The sequence below is a fragment of the Salvelinus namaycush genome, chromosome 23 (assembly GCF_016432855.1).
Source record: "Salvelinus namaycush isolate Seneca chromosome 23, SaNama_1.0, whole genome shotgun sequence".
Classification (NCBI taxonomy): Eukaryota; Metazoa; Chordata; class Actinopteri; order Salmoniformes; family Salmonidae; genus Salvelinus; species Salvelinus namaycush.
Genome location: NC_052329.1, coordinates 13,083,777 through 13,093,578, shown reverse-complemented (window position 1 = coordinate 13,093,578; position 9,802 = coordinate 13,083,777). Strand labels below are relative to the sequence as shown.

The 9,802-nt window shown below is 41.9% G+C and overlaps 1 pseudogene; it reads left to right on the top strand.

Moving 5' to 3' along the window:
- The first annotated feature begins 60 nt into the window (after window positions 1-60).
- Window positions 61-9,802, top strand: part of LOC120018970 — a 37,944-nt pseudogene continuing 28,202 nt past the window's right edge.

Below are 9,802 nucleotides of genomic sequence, written 5' to 3'. Positions count from 1 at the left end.
CTGTCTCTCTGCTTATCTTGCTAGTGTATGCTGTAGGAAATTGTTAAAATGTTTAGCACAATGAAGCCTAATTTAACTTTGAAGTACATGCTCACCAGAAATGACATGGTGAGAGTCACAATACACTGTACTGAAATAAGGATGCTTACCTGACATAGTATGTCTTGATGACTAGATGAACTGGATTGTGAGTGGTACCCATCACTGGGATGTTTCCTTGACTAATCTGATGTAGAACCCTAATTAAAGGGTGTGTTTGTAAATCGCCTCCAGTGAGTCAGAGTGCGCTCTGGGACATTTGTAAATTCAAAGCGTTGTCAGAGTGTTCAGAGCGCACACTGGCCGCTCTGGCTGAGGAGTAGGGTTGATCAGAGTGTTCAGAGCGCACACTGGCTGAGGAGTAGGGTTGATCAGAGTGTTCTGATCTCACAATGGCAGTCAAGCACCCAAGCTTGCTAGCTACTTCCAGACACAAATGAGAGAACACCTCACTCTGACCATTTTACTCCCCATAGCAGAGCTAGTTAGGCTGTTTTCATGCCATCTAGTGCATTAGTGACTGTAACTGTGCTGCTAGCAACAATTTAATTACGTTTTTTGGCAACCTTTACTGACACCTGTCATATTCAATGGGTGTTGTGCGTTTGTAAATGAATCAGTTATTCTGCACTCTGGCACACTCAAAGGAGAGTGCTCTGAAATTGGAATACATAGCCAAAATGAATTTACGAACACACCCAAAGTTAACTAATAATATGTATGATCATCGCCATAGTAATAAAGTGTTGTGTTAGTTGTGAGAACAGGAGGATGTGCATTTTTGATAACATATCTACAGTATTTCACTTTTAATGTGTATAGTATTGCTTACTAGGTGTTGTCCAATGAATTCTGTAACCACTCAATCTTCAAATCAGGGTTGATTGGAAAAAGATGTTCAAAAGAGGACATTGTATTATCATATCTTTGACGAAGGCCATGCAGCCGAAACGCGTCTGAGTTTTGAAACTTTGTTTCCATTGAACATACAAATAAAGGCATTTTAATTAATTATATGAAGAGTGCCTTGGTCCTCCTTTATTTTTGAGGAGGATGTGTGTCTTGAACCTTGTGGCCACATAAACAATTTGTTTGTGGTGACAGAGATTTTCCAAGTAGAACAAAATAGGCCATGAACCCTTTTGCATTTATCCACCATGTTTATGGGGCATTGATCAGTGAAGTCTCCTAAATACCCCACAACAAATGTCAAACCTCCAACTGAACAGTGTTCTGGAATCTCTGAAGCCTTCTAGCACATTCTCTGTTGTCCATACTCACCACAGTGACTATCAGTTTCATGTCTCTAACCTCAACCACTTTTACTGCTTGTCCTATCACAAGCCTTGTTTTCATCAATCTAGAGCATTAGTGTCTGTAACTGTGCTGCTAGCAACAATTTAATTCAGTTTTTTTGCCAACCTTTACTGACACCTGTCATATTCAATGGGGGTTGCTTGTTAGTAAATTCATCAGTTATTCTGCGCTCTGGCACACTCAAAGGAGAGTGCTCTGAAACCGGAGTAGCCTAAATGAATTTACAAACTCACCCAAAGTTAACTAATAATGTGTATGATCATTGCCATAGTAATAAAGAAAACAAAGTTGTACATACATGTATTATATAATATTGTGTTAGATAAACAATTTTAGTCCCATGTGCTGGCTTGTAACCATGGATTTCAGCCATAGAAATATGAACCTAAAATTATTTAAAAGAATACCATTGAATAGCATTGCATTTCATAAGCAGTTGTTACTTATAATTACTATAGTTACTATAATTTCTTGCTGTATATCAGATGAGGAAAGCCCTCATCTTCAACTTGATAATCTAATGTATTGCTGTACGTATGTACGTCGCATAGTCATTTTTTCACCTTAATTCATGACCTGTCTTGGTTCTTGATCCTGTTCCTTCTACTTCCTGCTTGATAAGTGAGTTTGAAATATCTCCAGAGTTCAGACACTATTGGCGTACGTATCAGACATGCTATGTGTCAACTGTCTGTAGAGGAAATCCACATGTGAGTTCTGCTGAGCCTTCAACCACAGTCTGTAATCAGAGAAAAGTTCTTCACACCATTATTATCACACCATTATTGAGTCTTCCAGTCCGTTGTCCTTGGGCCTTGTCTCAAGATGTCCTCTCTGGTATGAAAATACATAAATAAGTAATAGATGGGATGGGCGCCGCTGTTGCAGCTTGCATGAGAGTCTGGTTGACACTGAGTCTTTCTGAGGGGGTAAACGGAAGGCTGAAGGTATCCCCCCCCCCCCATTAATGCACGGTGCATTGACTCTCCACAATAAGGCTGCATATATTACCAGCCATAGTGTTCAACTGAAGGCCTCCCTCCCCCTTCTCTCAATCCCTAATTCCCTCTCTTTTCTCCCAAGAAGAAAAGCATTGGGGCGGCCTCTATGATGAAAACACCCTCTCCACACCCTCTCCCTCCTAGTAGATCCTTTCTTATAACTTTATAAAGAAAGGGGGTCAGTTGCTAACCAACGAGAGACTCAGCATTGCACTTCAGCTCGTTGGCCTGTTTGTTCTAAGAAGAGATGGGGCACAGAGAGGTTAGCTGTAACATATCCAGTACAGTGTTGGAAAAAGTACCCAATTGTCATACTTGTGTAAAAGTATAGACACCTTAATAGAAATTTACTCAAGTAGAAGGGAAAGTCACCCAGTAAAATATTACTTGAGTAAAAGTCTAAAAGTATTTGGTTTTAAATATACTTAAGTATCAAAAGTAAATGTAATTGCTAAAATATACTTAAGTATCAAAATTAAAAGTAAAAGTATAAATCATTTAAAATTCCTTATATTAAGCAGTTTTTACATTTATGCATAGTCAGGGGTACACTCCAACACTCAGACATAATTTACAAACAATGCATTTATGTTCTCTTGATAAGTGCGTGAATTGGACTATGTTCCTGTCCTGCTAAGCATTCATCATGTAACAAGTACTTTTGGACGTCAGGAGAAAATGTATGGAATAAAAAGTACATTATTTTCTTTAGGAATGTAGTGAAGGAAAAGTAAAAGTTGTCAAAAATATAAATATTAAAGTAAAGTACAGATACCACAAAAAACTACTTAAGTAGTACTTTAATGTATTTTGACTTACACCACTGATCCAGTAAAGATAGTGAGTGGGGGCCTTCTGCTGCTTACCTGAATTGTATAGCTAGTATTCCATTCCAGCCATTCCCTTGCCTTGTGTCTCACTAGTAACTCAGCCCAGGCAGTTAATCATTTGATCCTGTTCAAGCAGCCAGGCGCCAGCTGACAGACTGGATATCCACAGACCAGTGGTGATTTTAGCATGTAAATCTTGGTGGTGCAAACACATTTTATGGCGAAGCCACAACACAACACAACACTAAACAATACATTAATTGCAGTATAACGGTGAAAAACCCTGCCCACAAGCTGTTAGGACCTACATAAAGCTGTCCCAACAGCAGAGTCCCAACACCTTACCACTGCTAGACCTGGCTATCAGCGGAGCTTATTCTTGCAGCGAAACAGTTCATTCAGGCTTATTTACTGCCTTTTAAAAACATAGCTGATATGGCTGACTTGCTTAAACAAATGTGGTTTCTACTGACATTTGAGATGTACAAACTATGGCATAAGGGGACAATCCGTAATTTTGATTAAGCTAGGACAGACATAGTCAATATAAATATTTGTTCAGCACTTTTGAAATGTACAGCTACAGAATTCAGAACATGGGCCGTTCTTACAGTGTTATCCCTGTACACCAAGTCAGAACCGTAGGATAAATAAAGGGGACATATAAGCAGACAATGAAAGCTCTTACAATATTCAACGATTACATTTCTCTAAAACAGGTTATAGGCTACATGTGCACCACCAAGTCAGAACAGTAGGCAAAATTATTAGGGTCAGGCACATGGGCTACTAACAGCTTACTACACAACATGCACTTAGTATTACTTTCTTAGCTACAGTATACATGGTCTCCCTGGCAGATTACATCATTTATGCAGCAACATACAAGACATTTTGGCTGCCGTTTTACGATCCCGTAACCAATTGTTCTATTGTGTATGTTTTTTCGCGTTATTTGTAACTTATTTAGTACATAATGTTTCTGCCACTGTGTCTTATGACCGAAAAGAGCTTCTAGATATCAGGACAGTGATTACTCACCCCATACTGAAGAAATACCTTTTCTTCAACGAGTCGGACGGGAAGGATTTACTTCAGATGCCTAACAAGGCCCTCATCAGCGTCATTCACAGGAGAAAGAGACGGAGATATCGAAGACGAAGGTCCGGGTGCCTTGCAAGGATCCAACGCTGAGAGGGTAATCTACCTTTACCATCGGTCCTATTAGCCAACTTACAATCAATCGATAATAAAATAGACAAACTACAATCACGTATATCCTCCCAACGGGACATTAAAAACTGGAATACCTTATGTTTCACCAAGTCGTGGCTTGAACGAAGACATGAATAACATACAGCTGGCGGGTTTTAAGCTTTTTCGGCAGGATAGAACAGCGGCCTCTGGTAAGACAAGGGGTGGCGGTCTATGTATATTTGTAAACAGCAGCTGGTGCACAAAATCTAAGGAGGTCTTTAGGTTTTGCTCGCCTGAGGTAGAGTATCTCATGATAAGCTGTAGATCACAGCTTAGAGTTTTCATTTGTATTTTTTGTAGCTGTCTATATACCACCACAAACCGATGCTGGCACTAAGAACGCACTCAATGAGCTGTATACGGCCATAAGCAAACAGGGAAACACTCATCCAGAGGAAGCGCTCCTAGTGGCCTGGGACTTTAACGCAGGGAAACTCAAATCCGTTTTACTTCATTTCTACCAGCATGTTAAATGTGCAACCAGAGGGAAAAAAACTCTAGACCAGCTTTACTCCACACACAGAGACGCGTACAAAGCTCTCCCTCGCCCTCCATTTGGCAAATCTGACGATAATTCTATCCTCCAGATTCCTGCCTACAAGCAAAAACTAAAGTAGGAAGCACCTGTGACTCGGTCAATAAGAAAGTGATCAGATGAAGCCGATGCTAAGCTACAGGACAGTTTTGCTAACACAGACTGGAATATGTTCCGGGATTCTCCCGATGGCATTGAGGAGTACACCACATCAGTCACTGGCTTCATCAATAAGTGCGTCGATGACGTCGTCCCCACAGTGACCGTACGTACATACCCCAACCAGAAGCCATGGATTACAGGCAACATCCACACTGAGTTAAAGGGTAGAGCTGCTACCCCTCAGGGGTGCGTGCTTAGTCCCCTCCTGTACTCCATGTTCACGCGTCTAGTCAAGGTCCAAAAGGCTTCTGAACAGCTTCTACCCCCAAGCCATAAGATTCCTGAACAGCTAATCAAAGGGCCACCCAGACCCCTCTTTTACGCTGCTGCTACTCTCTGTTTATAATCTATGCATAGTCACTTTAACTCTACCTAGATGTACATATTACCTCAATTACCTCAACTAACCGGTGCCTCCGCACATTCACTCTATACCGGTACCCCCTGTATATAGCCTCGCTATTGTTATTTTACTGCTGCTGTTTAATTACTTGCTACTTTTATTTTCAATTTTTTACTTATCTATTTTTTACTGAACACTTTTTTACTGAAAACGTCTGAAAGCATTGTTTGTTAAGGGCTTGTAAGTAAGCATTTTACTGTAAGGTCTACACCTGTTGTATTTGGCACATGTTAAATAAAGGTTAAATAAAAGCCAAATGTGACAAATAAAATTTTATTTGAGTATGGCATTCTCTGGATTTATGGTGCTTTCCAGACAACTGGGAAGAAACAAGGTTGAATCATGATGACTTCAGTGATCTTCAGGTCGTAGCTCTAGAAAGAGGCCCGAGTTCCCGGCTTACAATTCCAAGTTGGATGACCTTTCAAAATGAGTTTTGCCGGTCGTAGCTTGTTTTTTCCCGAGTTCCCAGTTGTATTGAACTCACTGAAGTCAGATTTCCCAGTTCTGAGTTAACAGTTGTTTTGAGCTTGGCAGAAATCATGCTGGATTGACAGCATGGCCAATGTTGAATGTTTATCATTTTAAGCTTGGAATAGAGACCATTCAACCCAGAGTTAGGACCACACACCCACTCCACTGAATAGCAGGCTAGTGATTGCTTTGCAATGCTTGCAGTTAGCCACTGATTAAATTCCCTCTCTGACTGCTCTGCCTTCATGTGAATGTTGTTCTAACTGCAGGTCAGTCTGGCTGCAGGTCATCAGTTTGACCGGGATGTTGAGATGTCGATGTATTACCAAGACACCCATCAGCCTACTGCTATAGTAGAGGCAGCACAGGCTTCTGCCAAGCCAGGTGAGGGGGGGTGGGTTTACTCTGTTGTAGATTGGTGTATATGAGATCAATGAGTAGTCTAGTCTACTACCTTCATCCATGTTTACAGAGAGGGACATGGTGAGACTGAAGGAGAGAAGGAGAAAAGCTGTTGGACACTTCTGTTCTCTCTCGCTCTCTCTGTCTCTGTCGCTCGCGCACTCTTCTCCCAGGCTCTCTGATGGGTGACCCAGTGGTCATGCTGAGCCTGTACCCAGAGTTCCCCAAGGATGTGATGTCATCGATGACCTCACACGGGGAGTTCCTGTTCGTAGTGGATCGCTCTGGCAGCATAGAATACCCCATTCACAATGGATCTGGGTCACAGGACCGTTTTGGCAGTGCCAAGGTATACACACACACACAGCAACCATATTCTAATGAATGAACAGCTTAATCTGCACAGGATTCACCACTAGGTAGTTTGGAGTTAAATCCAGTACACTGTGGTTACTCTGTACTAGTTCTTTAAGACTGTCCTATAAGGTTTATTGAAGAGTAAAGACACTTGTTGGACTTCTCTCTTGCAGGATACTCTGCTGCTCTTGCTGAAAAGCCTGCCCATGGGCTGCTACTTCAACATCATCGGCTTTGGGTCCAGTTATGAGTCCTTCTTTTCGTGAGTGTTTTCTCCTTCCAACCCCTGTTTCAATCTGTTCAAGTCAGTGTCTGAGGAGTTCAGTTATTTACAAACACATTTAGCTTTGTCATTCTAGGGTTTTATCATGTATGTTGCACCAGGTAATCTAAATCCAAAGATAAACAGTGACATTGTTTGACAGTTCATGTTTACATCTAATCATTTGCAGCACGTAGGGGAAAGATTCAAATGTCCATGGCTTGGGTCTATAATATGTTGTGGTGATGACCCTTTGACCTTGTGTGTGTGTGTGTGTGTGTGTGTGTGTGTGTGTGTGTGTGTGTGTGTGTGTGTGTGTGTGTGTGTGTGTGTGTGTGTGTGTGTCTATCTGGACGTCAGTAAAAGTGTGGAGCACAGCCAGAAGACTATGGATGAGGCTCTGCAGAAGGTGAAAGAAATTAGGGCTGACCTGGGAGGTACAAAGATCCTCCAGCCTTTAAAACATATCTACCGCCAGCCCTGCCTCCCCGACAGGTAGCTGACACAGTTTACTCATACACCTCATACACAAACACACACACACACACACACACACACACACACACACACACACACACACACACACACACACACACACACACACACACACACACACACACACACACACACACACACACACACACACACACACTGTAATTCACATAGGCTCCTCCTGAAACACCTGAAACCCCTCCCACCTTTCCATGACTACAATCACATGAACCTTATGTTCACTACAATGGCATGTTTAGTTACACACTCCCACCCAACCAATGGCATGTTTAGTTACACACTCCCACCCAACCAATGGCATGTTTAGTTACACACTCCCACCCAACCAATGGCATGTTTAGTTACACACTCCCACCCAACCAATGGCATGTTTAGTTACACACTCCCACCCAACCAATGGCATGTTTAGTTACACACTCCCACCCAACCAATGGCATGTTTAGTTACACACTCCCACCCAACCAATGGCATGTTTAGTTACACACTTCCACCCAACCAATGGCATGTTTAGTTACACACTTCCACCCAACCAATGGCATGTTTAGTTACACACTTCCACCCAACCAATGGCATGTTTAGTTACACACTCCCACCCAACCAATGGCATGTTTAGTTGCAGTTACACCCAACCAATGGCATGTTTAGTTACACACTCCCACCCAACCAATGGCATGTTTAGTTACACACTTCCACCCAACCAATGGCATGTTTAGTTACACACTTCCACCCAACCAATGGCATGTTTAGTTACACACTCCCACCCAACCAATGGCATGTTTAGTTACACACTTCCACCCAACCAATGGCATGTTTAGTTACACACTTCCACCCAACCAATGGCATGTTTAGTTACACACTCCCACCCAACCAATGGCATGTTTAGTTACACACTCCCACCCAACCAATGGCATGTTTAGTTACACACTTCCACCCAACCAATGGCATGTTTAGTTGCAGTTACACCCAACCAATGGCATGTTTAGTTGCAGTTACACCCAACCAATGGCATGTTTAGTTGCAGTTACACCCAACCAATGGCATGTTTGTTGCAGTTACACCCAACCAATGGCATGTTTAGTTGCAGTTACACCCAACCAATGGCATGTTTAGTTACACACTTCCACCCAACCAATGGCATGTTTAGTTGCACAGTTACACCCAACCAATGGCATGTTTAGTTGCAGTTACACCCAACCAATAGCATGATTAGTGACACTGTTACACCCAACCAATGGCATGATTAGTTCGTGTTACACCCAACCAATGGCATATTTAGTTACAGTGTTACACCCAACCAATGGCATGTTTAGTTACAGTGTTACACCCAACCAATGGCATGTTTAGTTACAGTGTTATACCCAACGAATGGCATGTTTAGTTACAGAGTTACACCCAACCAAACAGTGTATTTTGAGTGTGTGGTATTTAGAGTAACACGCCTGGCTTACTGTGACCGGTAACCAGTGTTTTTGGTTACTAAGGAAAAATACTCAGTGTACTTCAGTGCTGCACGTACATTATTTAACGTTGAGACATGATCAACATACCCGCTCTGTCCTCCACAGCTCTTCTTGTTCACTGAAGGTGAGGTGGGGAACACCAAGGAAGTCCTGGATCTGGTGAAGACGAATGCCGGTTCTCACAGGTACTGTTTCCCCTATCATTACCTAGTTGGGGCAGAGATCCCAGCTCTGTCACCTCCCACCTGAAAGAATTCGACTAACTGGTTTTAATAGAGTTTGTTACAGAACCCATTGCACCTGTTTTGAAAGTAAAGCTCTAACCACTGGTCTTTTTGACTCAAAGGATGAATTGTAAAACCCAATCTAAAGTAAACCAACCCAACCTGTCTGTGAGCAGCAGTGTGGGAGAGTTCTGTAGGTTAGGGTTTTTCACCCATTAGAAAACGAAAGCCTTCATATTGATGATTCTTCCTGTAGGGGTTAGTGGGGTAAGTTGAGACATTTTTTTACACGCAGCATCACCCTGTCAAGAGAAATACAGTATTCTTTCAAAGACATCTACATATACTGTATTTCAGGAAGTTCTGTATCCCTGGAAATAATCACAATTATAAACATTAGCGTAGCATGCTTGACATTGAAGTGGAAATACTACTACTATCAGCTTTTTGATAAGCGGCTTAACAAAATAAATACATAAATACTATTTTGTTCAATTACAAGATATATCCGTTTAATTTTGTTCACCAACCTCGTTTCCTATCAACCTTGCCTGTCAACTTTTCAT